We start from the raw sequence: 9,074 nt of genomic DNA, 5'->3' as shown, positions 1-9,074 counted from the left end.
CTTACTTCTGGTTAAACTTCTTTATTGAATGATGAAATCTTCTGAGCATACAGAAAAAGATAGTAATCTATGAACACCCACCCAGCCAGCTTTATACAATCTTAACCTTTCTCAATATTTGCTTTATATCTTATTTTCTTAACGGAAAACAGATTCACAGATAAACACAATGTCCTGTGTTTATCTTTCCACCATCATGAATTTCATCATAAATGTAGTGTTTAGCATTTCTGTTGCTATTATACATACTGTGTATGTATCCATACATTATACAGATATTTGGGGTTTGAATACTTTATATAACCTGGCAGTATGTGGCCTATTCTCTGCAACTTTGCCACTGGGCTGTACGGAATGTACATTTTCAGCTTTATACAAGTGGCCAAAATGCTTTCCCAAGTGATTGCACCAATTTACACCTCTGAAGTTCCCCTTGTCAATATGTGATAACAGTTGGTATTGCCAGACTTTTTCATTATTGCCAATCTGATCCGTTTTCCATGGTGCCATGTTGCTTTAAATAAATTTCCATGATTATTAAGGAGGTTATTAGTCTACTCTTGGTTTATTGGTTAGTGGGCTTCCTGTTTCATTTGCACATTTTTCCTTTGCTTCCTCTTCCTCCATTGGATGGTTAGGCGGCGTTAGAGAGTACATACATCTTGTCTACCATCTTTCGTCATTTGTATGAACTGAAAATCCTCCCAGGCTGTGGCTTGCTTTTAAGTTTGTATTTTGTCATTCGGAAGTTCCAAACTTTAACGTTGCTTGCCACATTGACTTTTTTTTTTTCTCCTTTTAGACTGGTCTTTGTGTCTTATTTTGAAAACTGCCTTCCCTACCCAGAGGTCATATAGACAGATACATGTTTTCCAAAACATTTTAATGTTTTGTTTCTCAGTTTGGCTTTAATCTACTTTGAAGTTATTGGTATGCATGGCTTGAGGGAAGCATCTGATTCAGTGTTTTTTGCATCACAGTAGTCAACTGTCTTAAACGCACTTGAGCCCTGCCCCTGCCCAGGAGCGCCTTGGCCACAGTCGTGGGTGGTATGTGTTGGGTTTGTTTACGGGCTCTCTGTTGCACTGTTTCCTTTGTCTCTCCCTGGGACGATGCATCGACGTCATAATTGTTACAACTTTATGAACAGGATTGGTAGTTTATAATCTCACCTGTTTTGTTCATTTTCTACAGAAATTTCTTAACCACTCCTATATGTTTGCTCTTGCCTTGCAAGATCCATTGTAAAGTCTACCCAAGTTCCATACAGCCAGCCTCATGGGACCTCCACTGTACTTAAGGATAAATTTGGGGAGCATGGTCATTTTGAAACAAATATGTCATGTTCAAGATATTATTACTCAATCAGTCTACTTATAAATGTGATATAGAATTACTTTATTTAGGACTTCTTTGGGTGCTAAGTCACTTAGTCCGTGTCCGACTAAGTCTGACAGTCGTGTCCGACTCTGTGTGATCCCAGGGACTGTAGCCCACCAGGCTCCTGGGTCCATGGGATTCTCCAGGCAAGAATACTGGAGTGGATTGCCATTTCCTTCTCCATCGGACTTCTTTAGGACCTTTAAATTTAGTTTTATAAATTTTCCACAAAGGTCCAACATATCATTTGCTGACATTATTCTTAGGTAACAAATTAATGTTTTTGATTATTGTTATCTTTTCTAAATTAAATTTTCTCATATGTGCTGCTGGCTTATGGGAACACAATGGATTCTTGTGTTGAGATTCTATCTAGCAACCTTGCAGAACTTTCTTTTCATTCTAATTATTTATCTGCAGATGGTCTTAAGTGGTTTTACTGGAGACACTTGTACAGTCTGCAAATTGAGGTTTGTTCTTCGCTTCTCAACCACTGTTTCTGTGTTGAATAGACGTGTTGATATGTGCACACTTGTCTTGATCTTCTCTTTCAAGTAAATAGTTCTAACTTTTCACAATGAAGCGTCAGGTATTTTGTTAATTTTTCTTGTAGACAGTCTATTAGGTTAGGTAAATTCCTTTTTCTTACTAATCTAACAGCTAACAGGTTTTGTGTTAAATGAAAATACATGTTGGATTTTATCAAAGCATATTATGTGGTTACTGAAATTTTTACCCCATCCAAGCTCACTCTATCTTCTTTCCTGCCATCCACAGGTAGACAGGCTTCTGAATAAAGGCCCTTTGGCTTAACAGTCAAGCAGAGGGGCAGGATTCTCTGAGGCAGGCTATTTAGGTATAACAAAAGCAATGGAAAGCAAGTCAAAGAAATAGTTCGAGCATGGAGTCAGAATTGGCTTTTCCCTGCAATAAAATGTTCATATCAGTTCAGTTCAGTTCAGTTCAGTCGCTCAGTCATGTCCGACTCTTTGCGAACCCATGAATCACAGCACGCCAGGCCTCCCTGTCCATCACCAAATCCTGGAGTTCACTCAAACTCATGTCCATCAAGTCGGTGATGCCATCCAGCCATCTCATACTCTGTCATCCCCTTCTCCTCCTGCCCCCAATCCTTCCCAGCATCAGAGTCTTTTCCAGTGAGTCAGCTCGTCGCATGAGGTGGCCAAAGTATTGGAGTTTCAGCTTTAGCATCAGTCCTTCCAATGAACAGCCAGGATTGATCTCCTTTAGAATGGACTGGTTGGATCTCCTTGCAGTCCAAGGGACTCTCGAGAGTCTTCTCCATATGTTTTTCTTTTTTATTTAGTTGCTGCTGCTGCTGCTAAGTTGCTTCAGTCGTGTCCGAATTCTGTGCGACCCCATAGATGGCAGCCCACCAGGCTCCCCCATCCCTGGGATTCTCCAGGCAAGAACACTGGAATGGATTGCCATTTCCTTCTCCAATGCATGAAAGTGAAAAGTGAAAGTGAAGTTGCTCAGTTGTGTCCGACTCTTCACTACTCCAGGGACTGCAGGCCACCAGGCTCCTCCGCCCATGGGATTTTCCAGGCAAGAGCGCTGGAGCGGGGTGCCATGGCCTTCTCCGTTTAGTTGCTGAGGTGATTTATATTAGTCTATTTTCTAATGGTAAAACATTCTTGAATTTTGGGAGGGTTTGGGCTACAACTTTCATATTCACCAGGGTAACTTTCACAGAATGGGGTAAATTGCGTCTTGAATATTCAGTAGAGTTCTCTTAGAAAACCAAGCAGGCCTGTTTGCCCTTCATGTTGAAGTGTGTACTGATTCAGTTTCTTTAATGGTCATAAGTGTTATTGGATTTTCATTTCTTCTTTAGTTTTCTAAAGCCAAATTTCCCTAGTGAGTTACATATCTTTTCAGAGGTTTGTCTGTTTTGTTAATCTTTTATGATTTTTTTTTTTAGCAACTTTTGAATTTCCCATTCTCTCCACTGTATCTTGATAGCATATTTCATTAAAATGTGATATTAATTATATTATTTCCTTTGTTCTTTTTCTGGGTTTTTGAGTTAGATATCTAGCTTGTTAATTTCAGTCTTTCTTAGAGTTCTCATCACAAAGAAGTACTTTTTTCTATTTCTTTAATTTTGTATCTGTATGAAATGATGGATGTTCACTAAAATTATTGAGAAAATCTTTTTATGATACAAGTCAAATCATTATGCTGTACCCCTTAAACTTATATAGTGCTGCAGGTCAATTACATCTCAATAAAGTTGGAAAAAATTTTTTTACTATTTCCTTAACAAAAGTACTTAAGGCTAAATTTCCCTGTAAATATAATTTTAACTGAATCACATTTTATATGCTGAATATTTATACAACATATAAGTTTCTGATTTCCATTATTCCTTCTTTGTTATGTTATTAAAAATATGGTTTAAAGCCAACAAATGTGAAGTTTTCTAAATTATTTTTTAAATTATTAATTTGTAACCCAGTTATGGTACTAATTATTCAGAATTAATTGAGGCTTGCTTTGTGGCCCCAGACTCGATTAATTTTTGTAATTCTTGGATGAGTGTTTGATATATCCATACCATATCAGAATAACCTTGATAATTGCTTTTCTCAGAATATCTAAATTCATACTATTTCCCCCCCTGTGAATTCATCAATTAGTGAGAGAAATATACACTATCAATGATTGGGGATTTGTCAATTTTCCTTACAATTCTGATTTTTACTTTTTAATATTTTGAAACTCTTTTGTTAGTTGTATATGTATTTCTACTTCCTAATGAACTGAACTTTTTTTAGATGGTGAATATTTTTACCAAAAAAGATTTTAATCTAAAAATTTGTTTCTAATATTAGTATTTGTAAACTAGCTTTATTCTGACTCATGTTTGCCTGGTGTATATTTTCCCCTTGTTGCAATGTGCTTTATGATATAATTAGATTTTATGTATTTCCTTAATTTCTTCTTGTTTTTCTCTCGCACAGTGTTTTTCTCTCCATTTGTCTGATTGACCAAGCTGTCTTTATTTAGTCTTTTTTCCCTCTACTGTTTCAGAAGACTGTGTCTGCGGCTGTTCTTTTGCAATCACTATCTTTGATATTTTAATAAGTGTTAACTTCTAAAGTTAAATATTTCTGCTTTTTTCCTGGAATCTCTCTTACCCCATTTTTTTGTTACTCACTACTCATCCTTCCAAAGTTAGCCCAAAGGCCACCTCCTCAACGATGCCTGTTCTGACTCCCCAGACTAAATCACACACCCCTAAACTTGTCTTTCATAGCACTTACCAGGGCTTACACCAACATACTTGTGAAATCAGTCACTGACCCCTGCCTTCCTTAATTCCTGTAAAGGCCTGTAATGCCTGAAAGGGTAGGCACTGGCTGTGCTGCTTTCTATTCTCCTCTTAAGGTGCAGCCCAGTGCCAGCATATGCCAGGCAACAAACTACGTTGAAGGCAGGAAGGCAGCAGTGGGAGGGAGAGAAGGCGGCGTGGGTGGTGATGCTGGGAGATGAACCCAGCAGGATGCTGACTCTGGGAGTCTCACACTTCTGTCAGATAGGAATCACCTTCTCCTGAAAAAACCAGAACAGAGACTGATGGACAAAAATGGAAAATTCACTTCTTTTTCACGTTATGAAGTCTGGAGGCAGAAGTCCTGGCTTAATAAGGGGGCTCCATAAAGTCAACAAGGACTCAGGCATTTTTTTCTCCTCCACCTCTATTATCCTTGCCGGCTGCATGCTAAGTTGCTTCCGTCATTTTTGATTCTTTGTGACCCTGTGGACTACATCCTGCCAGGCTCCTCTGTCCATGGGATTCTCCAGGCAAGAATACTGGAGTAGGTTGCCACTCCTGTCCCCAGGGGATCTTCCTGACCCAGGTGTCAAACTCTGGTCTCCTGCATTACTGATGGATTTTTTATCGTCTGAGCTGCCAGGGACGCCCTTACTATCCTTAGCTCATGGCTTAGATCCTGAGATTACGAGTCCAAGATGGTAGCTGGAATTTCAACCATTACAATCAAGTTCCAGGCAGGAATCTGGAAGTAGAAGGGAAGGGCAAGAAAGAGCATGCCCAGTTAGTGGTTGCCTCTCTTAGGAAGCCTTATATCTTATCTTATTCATCATGGCTAAGGTCCATGGTCAAACCTAGATGCAAGAAAAAAATTTTTTTTCAAAGCCAGGAGATTGCAATTTAAACATAATTGGGGGCGGGGGGTCCTGTGTTATTGAGGCTGATGGGAGTGGGCGTGGTGTTTGTAGGTGATCACTGTGGTGCAGGGATGTAGACTAGCGATGACAGGGAGATGTAAGAGAAGGGGCTGGTATTTTGGCCCAGAGGAGTTGACATTCTGAATTCAGGCAGCCACAGAGGAACGGAAAGGAGGGTCTGGAATGAGATTTGACAGACGGTGCGATGGGGTTCTTAACAGCTCATCTTCTCACTGCATGGCTCCAGGAGACACTTTGCCTATTGGTTTAATTTCACTCAGTAGAGAGGCTTTTCACTGAACTCAAGGTCATTACGAGTTGATCTCCCTGGTAAATGCTGGAATAAACGAAGACTAATTTGTGTTTCTAAATACATGCAGGATGAGTACTCTCTTTGAAAATGTTTTTCCAAATGTACTTATTTCCTCTCAAAGCTCTATTTCCAAAGACAGATGAATATAGATGACAATGATTGATAAGTACAAACATAATTTTTTTAAAAAAGTAGTCATTCTTTGCGTATGGATACTCAACATATATATAAGGTTAAATGTCAGAAAATGGCACTCAGGAGTGCTTTATCTCCATGTTGCAAACAATTTGCATTTCCTTTGGATAGTCCCAAACTCTTTGAAACTTTGCATTTTTTCCCCCCTTTCCCCATATGATACTTATAAAAAGATGACTTGAGGTATTTTGAGCACACCGATTTTATTTTAAGGAAACTGGGATGCTAGAAAAATACATCCATCTAGACATTTAACCACCAACACCAGGAAAAAATACTTTCAGATTTCTAGAATACTTTGTTCTTCTGGATACACAGTTGAAGTAAAAACACATCTTTTATTAATAGGCCCTTATTAAAAGTGAGATTAATTGCTGAGATTATGTGAGATTAATTTTCCTAAGTAAAAAATAAGGGAGCACTTCTTACTGAATATGCGCTCGGGTTGCTGTACCCTTGAGTTCTTGCTAAGGTTCTTGGTGGGTAGGTTTAGGCAGGCTGCTCCTTCAAAAGTGGCTGTGAGGGGTGGGAAGGTGGTCTTCACCTGTGAAGTGAGCTTAAGAGAGATCACAGAGATCACAGGTGAGTCAAGCTCACCTGGATGGAGCAGGGCCACGTTGCTCTGTGCTGACCCGCACCGAACAGCCGGCAGTGGTGAAGCACGTTCCCTTGACCAGACACGGAAAGCTCAGAGCGGTCCCTGGATGCAGCGGGGTGGAAACTGAGACACAAGGGAAGGGGCCATGACGGAATGCTCAATGCACAGACGGGCAGAGCCCTGGCGCCTACCTGGTGGGCCAGGTCCTTCCATTTAAAGTCCAGGAGCCTGCACTTTGTCCCACGCTCATTCTCAGATGTGCCACAACTATTCTTTCTATTCTCTCCTAGTTTGGGAGCTGCTTTTTAGAATGAAGCTGGTCTGCTTACCTCTGCCAGGGGAGTGGGCTGCTGCACTAAAAGAGGAGGGAGCGTTTCTTGGGTTTAAAAAAAAAAAGAAAAATAAAAAAGCTAAAGAGTTTCTGGTGAAGCTCAAGGGATTCACGTGATTAGGAGCTGACGGCTCCCTGAGCTCTGCTTTCTTGGTGATTCAGTCACCTGCAACTGTAACTGTGAGTCTTCCAAATATTTAAAATTGCTGAACAAAAAGCACCAGGTAACTTTAGCGATGCATAAAACTCCCTATCTTTTTCTCAGTGTTTGGCCATTTTAAGAAAAAAAAAAAAAAAAAACTTCTGGGGTTGATCAGATGATCTAGTCACTTTTTCAACTTCTCAATGCCATGGATCTAAAAGAAGCAAAACGGGGTGAACACTTGTGGCTGGTGACTGTAACGTGTTCCCTGTTCATCGGTAGGAAAATCCAGTTATGATGGAAACGTCTAGAACCACGATGTCTACGCTGAGGTTTTTCATGATATGGATACAATCTCATTGCATTGTAAGGATCACAGACAGCAAGGTTTCCTGTTAAGGTCACTGATGACCCACAGCAGCATGACGGTCTCCTCTGGGTGAAGTTCTCTGCCACCCTCCCCTGGCTCCTTTCAGCTGAGGTGGCAGTTTAACCACGAGGCTGAAATTCAAACACAAGGGGGGAAGGTAAAGAAAAGACAAAATCAGTTATTTGTTTCAGTGATATAAGCGACTCCTCGCATTTCCATGCAGAAACCGAGGTGAATCAGGAAATGGATGGCGTTTTTCAAATCACATGAATCAGCGCCCCAGAATTCATCATTTTCACCAAGTGTTTGGTTGGTTTTTTCATTCTTTTATATCATGGCTCACCTAATACAGTTTAGGGAGAGCTCCAATTTTATGTTTAAAAGAAGATAACTAAACACTTTCATTTTGAAATGATTCCCTCTAGTTTTGACTATGATGAGAAGCAGCTTAATGTCACATGGGCTTCAGCTAAGACTTATAAAGAAAAAAAAACAACAACTCAGAAATTGCAATTGGGAAAAGAACACACCTGTGGATTCTTTTAAATGAGTTTTGTTGTAGAGCGCCTACTTCGGTGCAGGGCCTTAGGTAACTATTTCACTTGTACCAGTTTCTTTTTCTGTTAATGTTTACAAAGGATGTATGTGCCAGCAGGTTTGTTTAAGCTCCTGACTAGACTATAGCTCAGAAAAGTTCAAGAACTTTCTCCAGGTTGCAAGGTAAATCATGACTTCAGTTTAGTTCCATTTAGCTTTAAAGGTGCATCCTAAATTATTACTTGGTTTCTCCTGTTCCTCATTTTCATTATTCATTTATTTATAATTCATTATCACTAAAAATACATATTTTAACAATGCTTTGGTGCAGTCTGTAAGTACCTGTCAAATTGAGCCCCCCCCCACACCCCCGACACCACACACAGGTACACATGGGCTTCCCTAATTGCTCAGTCAGTAAAGAATCTGCCAGGCAGGAGGCCCAGGTTCAATTCCTGGATTGGGCAGATCCCCTGGAGAAGAATACCCACCCCAGTATTCTTGCCTGGAGACTCCCGAGGATAGCCCGGTGGGCTACAGTCCATGGGGTCTCAAAGAGTCGGAAACAACCGAGTGACTAACACTTTCACTCCTTCCACAGACATATAAAGTTACATCATTTATTGAGTTAAATGTTATCAGCCCTCTTTGGATGATACTTCCTTCACCCCGCTTAGTCCTCTATATGCCGAGATTTTTTTTTTTTTCTAATGCCTTTAACTGTAGTGTTGAGGGGCAAAGGACAAGGAGCAGTTAAACACGTCGGATTCTAGTTTCTGTCTCCCTTTGCCCCGGCAGCGGGAGAATCCAAGGTCCACAGAGCCACCCTTGGATGGTGTCAGGTGTGAGGCTGGCTTCTCCTTCCCCCTCCCTCCGTCCAGGAGCAGAGCAGCCTAGCTTGACCTTGGCCAGCCTCCGCCCTCCCCAGGAAGCACTCCAGGGTCTCCCTGCCACGTTGGCAGGAGAATCGGAATGTCGGGAATGGAGCTG

General features: G+C 40.7%; 1 non-coding gene across 1 annotated transcript; it reads right to left on the bottom strand.

Annotated features, from left to right (window-relative positions):
• Positions 1 to 7,777: 7,777 nt before the first annotated feature.
• Positions 7,778 to 7,847, bottom strand: LOC129553428 (small nucleolar RNA SNORD123). Its single transcript, XR_008685458.1, has one exon. It is a non-coding gene; the product is annotated as a small nucleolar RNA SNORD123 (small nucleolar RNA).
• Positions 7,848 to 9,074: the final 1,227 nt, after the last annotated feature.

The sequence above is a fragment of the Moschus berezovskii genome, chromosome 18 (genome assembly GCF_049115385.1).
Source record: "Moschus berezovskii isolate FMDL1 chromosome 18, NW_MosBer_1.0, whole genome shotgun sequence".
Taxonomy (NCBI): Eukaryota; Metazoa; Chordata; class Mammalia; order Artiodactyla; family Moschidae; genus Moschus; species Moschus berezovskii.
The sequence above is the reverse complement of the archived record's forward strand: the minus strand, read 5'-3'. Positions and strand labels throughout refer to the sequence as shown.